Raw genomic sequence first — 5,936 nt, forward strand, 5'->3', positions numbered from 1 at the left:
CTCCTTTCAGAATATCCCTGGCTCTTACTAAGGTGGTAAGGAAATCTGCCCAAATATACCCTAGTGACTGTTTTCCTTTAAAAGTGAAAGCAGTAACGATGGCTTTGTATGGAAGCGTGTGTTGAGATCACGGACATGACAGATGAGAAAACAAGCAAAATGGACTCCATCGCTTTGTGTCTGAAACTGCTAAGTGGTCTAATCTTGTTTTTGTTTTATTTAGTTGCATTTATGTAGAAAACTAAAATAAACATAGAACATTTGGCTGAGCATGTGGGACCCTGAGCACTGTGCTCCTATGGAAAAGAGACAAGTGCCTGCTGCGGAAAGCAACTAACGAACCCGAGATTCCTTCACCTGCAGCAGATCTCCAGGGTGGGTTTTTAGAATGAGAAGCCTGGGGGTCTGGAGAGGAGTCTCAGTGGTCAAGGGCACTTGCTTTCCCTTCACAGGACTGGAGCTGGGTTCCCAGTGCCCACATCAGGCAGCTCACAACTACCCGTAACTCCAACTCCAGGAAAGCAGTGCCCTCTTCTGGCACAGGATGGCAGCCACATGCATTTGCACATATACAGACACATACACACAAAGAGAGAAACACAAAAATTTAAAAATCGAATCTTAAAAAGAGGCGTATCCTTCGTTGTGTAGTAGCTAGAGGTGAGCTATCCAGAGCCATGGAGCCAGTTGGAAGGTTCTGCCATTTATGCAATTTTGCCAAGTGGTGTGTGTGTGTGTGTTGTGGGAATTCACTCTGACAATAGCTTTGGGGTACCAGACTTAGCATGTGGTTATTTGTCTGCAGATGTGACCACTTAAGAGGACAGAATAAGAGGTCACACAATCCTTGGGTGGTGAAGGCCAAGTCAGTTGGCATGAAGCAGCCAATGGTTGGTCCCCAGCTCCCTTGGGCAGAACGGAAGGACTCTGCAACTGGATGTATCTTGTCCTGTATCTGTAAATCTACTTCCTCATAGCACCCTTAATATATATATTCACACACACACACTTCTTTGTACATGGGGGGGGGGGGGTTCTGTCAGGTGAAGGAAGCCATGCCTGGAAAAAATACAGGCAATCAAAATGAAATTGTGACTTACTGCTGCATGAGGAAACTGGATGAGATTTTGAATAATCCTTTAAATTTCATGTCTGTTTGTATTTGAGACACAATCTTAAAATTCAACAGCTCTGGTTGAACTTGAAACTCATTCTACAGACTAAGCTAACTTCTAACTCACATAGATCTGCCTGTCTCTGGGCAATCTTCTTGTTCTTAACTATTTCTTTAAAGTGTGCATGTGTTTCGGTGTACAGGTACACTATGTACGCGTAGGTGTCCAGAAGGCCAGGTGTCAGATCCTCCCTGGAACCTTTGTAATCCCCAACAAGAGGGTTCAATTGAATTCCCCTCCCTCTGATAGTAACCAAGGAATTATAGAATGTGAACAGTTTGAGTTACTCTAATAATAACCCTGGCAGTGCTGTTACGCATCCAGTTGAAAATCAGCGGTACGTCAGAGGCCTGGACACGTTATGTCAAACTGTCCTTAATGTCCTAAGGCCAAAAACTGTTTTCTTGTGGTGAAAATCTAAATCCAGGCACAGTTGGTGGGAAATACCTTGCCTTTTGGATTTGCATATCCATAAATTGTAGTTTGTTGAAGAAGTGTGGTGGAGGGACATGGCTCAGTTGTTCCAGCGCCTCCTGTGCAGGAACTGGATCCCAGAGCACACAAAGATGCTCTGTGTGATGAAATGCAATGATAAGCCTAGCACTTCAGAAGAAAAGACGAGTGGGTCCCTGGGACTTTCTGGCCAGCCAGCATGGCTTTCTTGGAAGGTTCCAAGCCACTTGTATCACAAGATAAAAAATGGGCAGAAAAGAAAAGTCCCAACTGAAATGTTTTTCTCCTTTCTCGCTTGTTTTTGTGATGGATTCCTGGCAACTGATGGGTTGGCAAGGCAATGCAAGCAGCCATACTTTCCCATATTTGGTGGCATGGTGAATAATCAAAACTGGAGTTAATAGCATTTGCCATCTCTAGTCTCTTCTGCTTCATTTACCTTCATTCCAATGCCAGATGAAACAAAAGCCCTGCAGTCCAGGGTTAATTCACTGTACTCGTCTACCCAGCTGTATAAAGCATATAAAAACTCTTGGTTAAACAACTGTTCTGTTGATTATTTTCCTTGAGATAGCTAGGCACTCCAATGAGCATCTGAGGATGTGGAGATGCCGTTCTTGCTCAAGAGGCTGTGGATGTCACCAAGCACACAAGAGATTGGTAGCTGCTTCTCCTCCTTTTCCTTCGCGGTCACTCTAACCTCATCTGGGAAGTCCTCCGCCTCCCACATCTAGAGAAGACAGGTGGGATGAGTGACTCTAAAGTGTCTCTCATTTTTAAACTTTCACCATCGTGTTTATATAAAGAACAGCGTTTGTGAGTGTGGGTTCCAACCCTACTTCTCCCACTTACCATCTGTGTAACCTCGGGTGAATGACTTAACTTTATGAATCTCAGCCATCTCTGCTGAAAAATGGATGGACGGCTGTCTCCACTGCACAGAGTAGTGGGATTGGTGAACAACATGTATGAAACATGTCCATGTACGAGATGTGCCTCACAAGCACGAGACATTTAATGACACAGCACATACAAGGGTCATCTTTCATTTCATGTTAGTTAGGTGTCAGACATGGTGTTAATCTAGAAATATTCATTCCTCACAACTCTTTGAAGTCTGATTTTGATTTCGGTTTCCCTAATAAGGACAATGAAGACCAGTGACTTGAAATCACAGGGCCCCAAACCTAGATAGCTATGTAGCCACATCTCCGTAACTGGTGCAAGCTGACGGCAGACCCTGTTCCTTTCTAATTCACATTTCCGTAGCATGTAGGTTATGGGAAGTTCTTTGGGGTGGGGCTGGGGAGATGGCTCAGTTGGTAAACTGCTTCCCATTCACAGCATGAGAGCCTGATTCAGATCTCCAGAGTCCACATTTAAAAAGCTGCATGCAGGGCCAGGGTCTGCACGGGAAGATGGCAGAGGTTGGGTCCAAGTCGGTGTTGTTCGTGTATCTCGGTAACATTTGCCGGTCACCCATTGCAGAAGCAGTTTTCAGGAAACTGGTAACTGATGAGAATGTTTCAGCTAATTGGAGGATAGACAGTGCGGCTACATGCACCTATCAAGTGGGGAACCCCCCTGACTATCGTGGGCAGAACTGCATGAGAAAACATGGCATCCCCATGAATCACACTGCACGGCAGATTACAAGAGAAGACTTTGCCACATTCGATTATATACTACGTACGGATGAAAGCAATCTGAGAGATTTGAATAGAAAAAGTAATCAAGTTAAAAACTGCAAAGCTAAAATTGAGCTACTTGGGAGCTATGATCCACAGAAACAACTCATTATTGAAGATCCCTATTAAGGCAATGACTCTGACTTCGAAGTGGTGTACCAGCTATGCCTCAGGTGCTGCAAGGCTTTCCTGGAGAAGACTCACTAGGTGGTCCTGCCACCACCATTGAGCAGCTCACTCACCAGAGCCGTGCCCAAGGGTGGTGCCAGTCCTTAGCCCCGTGCCCCACCTGTCTCTTCAGCTGACTTTACTGTTTATCTTTAAAACATCTGTAGGTCGAAATTAGGTGTATGTTCAGAAAGGTAAAAATATTTGAGTAAGACAGTGTGAGGTGTGGCTAAGTATTCTTAGACTAATTGAACCTTTCCTCTCACCTTGTCCTAATTAGAAAATAGTGGAACAAGGGAATACGGAACAAACTAGAGCCCAATAAAGTAAGAATGACCTACAAGGTCTGGGTCAGCCTCTGAGCCCAGCCAGCCTGGGTGGTCTGGTCTTACTAAAGTGTGCACATGGCCAGCACCCAATGGTGACATTCGCTTGCCTTATACCTCTCTATCCTAGACTCTTGTGACAATAATTCCATCCATATCAGCCTTCCACTTAAGACTGGAAGATTTAAACTCAGACACACTGAAGACAAACTGGATGTGGTGATACAGGCCTGCACTCCCAGCAGGCTGACCTGGGCTGTGCACTGACAATGGGAGCAACAGATGTAGGAAATTAGCAGTGTTACTCTTATTTGGTTTTGTCCAGTGTTTTGTTTTCCTGTTTGAGCCACTTTGCCTCTTAATGCAAAGGGGGTGTGTGCTTAAATAGTGGCCTGTCTGTAGTGCCCCTCCATCAGCGCTGTAGAGAGTTACCAGCAAGTCATTCTAGTGCGCTGCAGGACAGTGACCTCAGATTCATGGCTGTATATCGGAAAAGAATGGGAGGTAAACTGGGAAGTTAACAAATACACCTGGAGTAGAGATATGGTGTCTGCCTGCTTTTTTTACTGACAAATGAAAAAAGTATATTTAAAAAAAAAAAAGCTGCATGCAGTGTCCTGCGCTTATAACTCCAGCACAGAGGAGGATGTGGTGGCAACCAGCTTCCTAGGTCCCTTAGCTACCCAGAATAGCATACTTGGCAAGCTGCTAGCCGGTGAGAAACCCTGTCTCTAAAAAATAGTGTAGAGGACACCTGCAAAACAACACCCAAGGGGCTGTCCTTTGGCCTCCACATGCACACATAGTCCACATTCACGCATGCACACACACACACACTCAAAAACCAAAATACATTGGCAGGACAGTGGTGGCTCACGCCTTAATACCAGCATTCTGGAGGCAGAGGCAGGCAGAACTGTGAGTTCAAGGCTAGCCTGGTTTACAAGAGCTAGTTCCAGGACAGCTAGGACTATTACACAGAAAAACCCTGTCTTGAAAAACCAGAAGAAAAAACACACATTTAGAAAGAAAGCTCTAAGAAACAGCACATCTAAAGTGTGAGAATCATAGCATCACTTTATAAGTTTAAGAAGACTCCTGAGAACTTGGCTGGCCGTGAAGATGTCTGCTTGCTAAGGGAAGCTTGGGGTGCACATGTTTCTTTGCATTGAAGACACACTGTGAGCATGGTTCCATTTCTGCAAAAACAGTTTCTCATCTACAGCCCAACCCTTTCCCGTGGATACGGCAGAGGTGTGTGGCTTGTGTTTACACATTAACCAAGCAACCCAAAAGTCAGCAATTTCTAGTTAACTTTTGGCTTTTTACTAGCAGAGTGACTTCTTCACTGGCTTCTTTTATTTATCCACGTTCACAAGCTGAAGATGGAGATAAACAGAAGAACAAAGGGACAAGTGATTCTGAGGCAGATGGAAGGGAAAAAAGAAAGCGGTCAGGCTAGGGCAAAGCCGGCATTTCTGAGACAACAGCGAGTGGAATGTGGTGGCCTTCAACAATGCTCACTGCCTACCATTTGAGATCCTCCTCCTGTGAGTGCGCTCCACGGCTCTCAATACTTGGAACAATACATACAAACTAAATAGTGAGCAAAAATGTAAGCCTCTGCTGTTTTTTGTTTCTTTGTTTCCACTGAGAAACTGAAGGAAATGCAAAGGAAGTGTCCCTGGTTTCAAACAGAATTCCCTGCAAAGGTGACGGAATCTGCTCCTCTATTTTCATTGGTTTGAGAGGTATTCACTAGGAACCAACCACATGCTACATGTTGAGCTAGGCACTAGAGACAGTGTCAGATACGGTAAGGGAAACAGCGAGAGAGTTTCTCCTTAGACCTGAGATGTGTAGCATGTATCGAAGATACTAGTAGGCCTGACTAAGGGAAGCAAGTGAGAATCTACCAATAACAATTATGAAAGTAGTAGGAGACAGTAGCTCCAGAGGAGAGAAGGAAAAGAACTAGTCCTGGTGACTCATTCCACAACAATCTTTGATGGGTTTCTAGAAGGAAATGAATGGCAGGCTATTTTCTCAAGATGTTCAACAATTACACACAACCAACAATGCCTAACACAAACAATTACCATTTAAATCACCCAACAAGTTTGGCA

General features: G+C 44.6%; 1 pseudogene; it reads left to right on the forward strand.

Moving 5' to 3' along the window:
- The first annotated feature begins 3,032 nt into the window (after positions 1-3,032).
- On the forward strand, positions 3,033-4,352 carry LOC142857856 (low molecular weight phosphotyrosine protein phosphatase pseudogene; annotated as a pseudogene).
- The last annotated feature ends 1,584 nt before the right edge of the window (positions 4,353-5,936 follow it).

Source organism: Microtus pennsylvanicus, chromosome 9, assembly GCF_037038515.1.
Source record: "Microtus pennsylvanicus isolate mMicPen1 chromosome 9, mMicPen1.hap1, whole genome shotgun sequence".
In the NCBI taxonomy this organism is placed as follows: Eukaryota; Metazoa; Chordata; class Mammalia; order Rodentia; family Cricetidae; genus Microtus; species Microtus pennsylvanicus.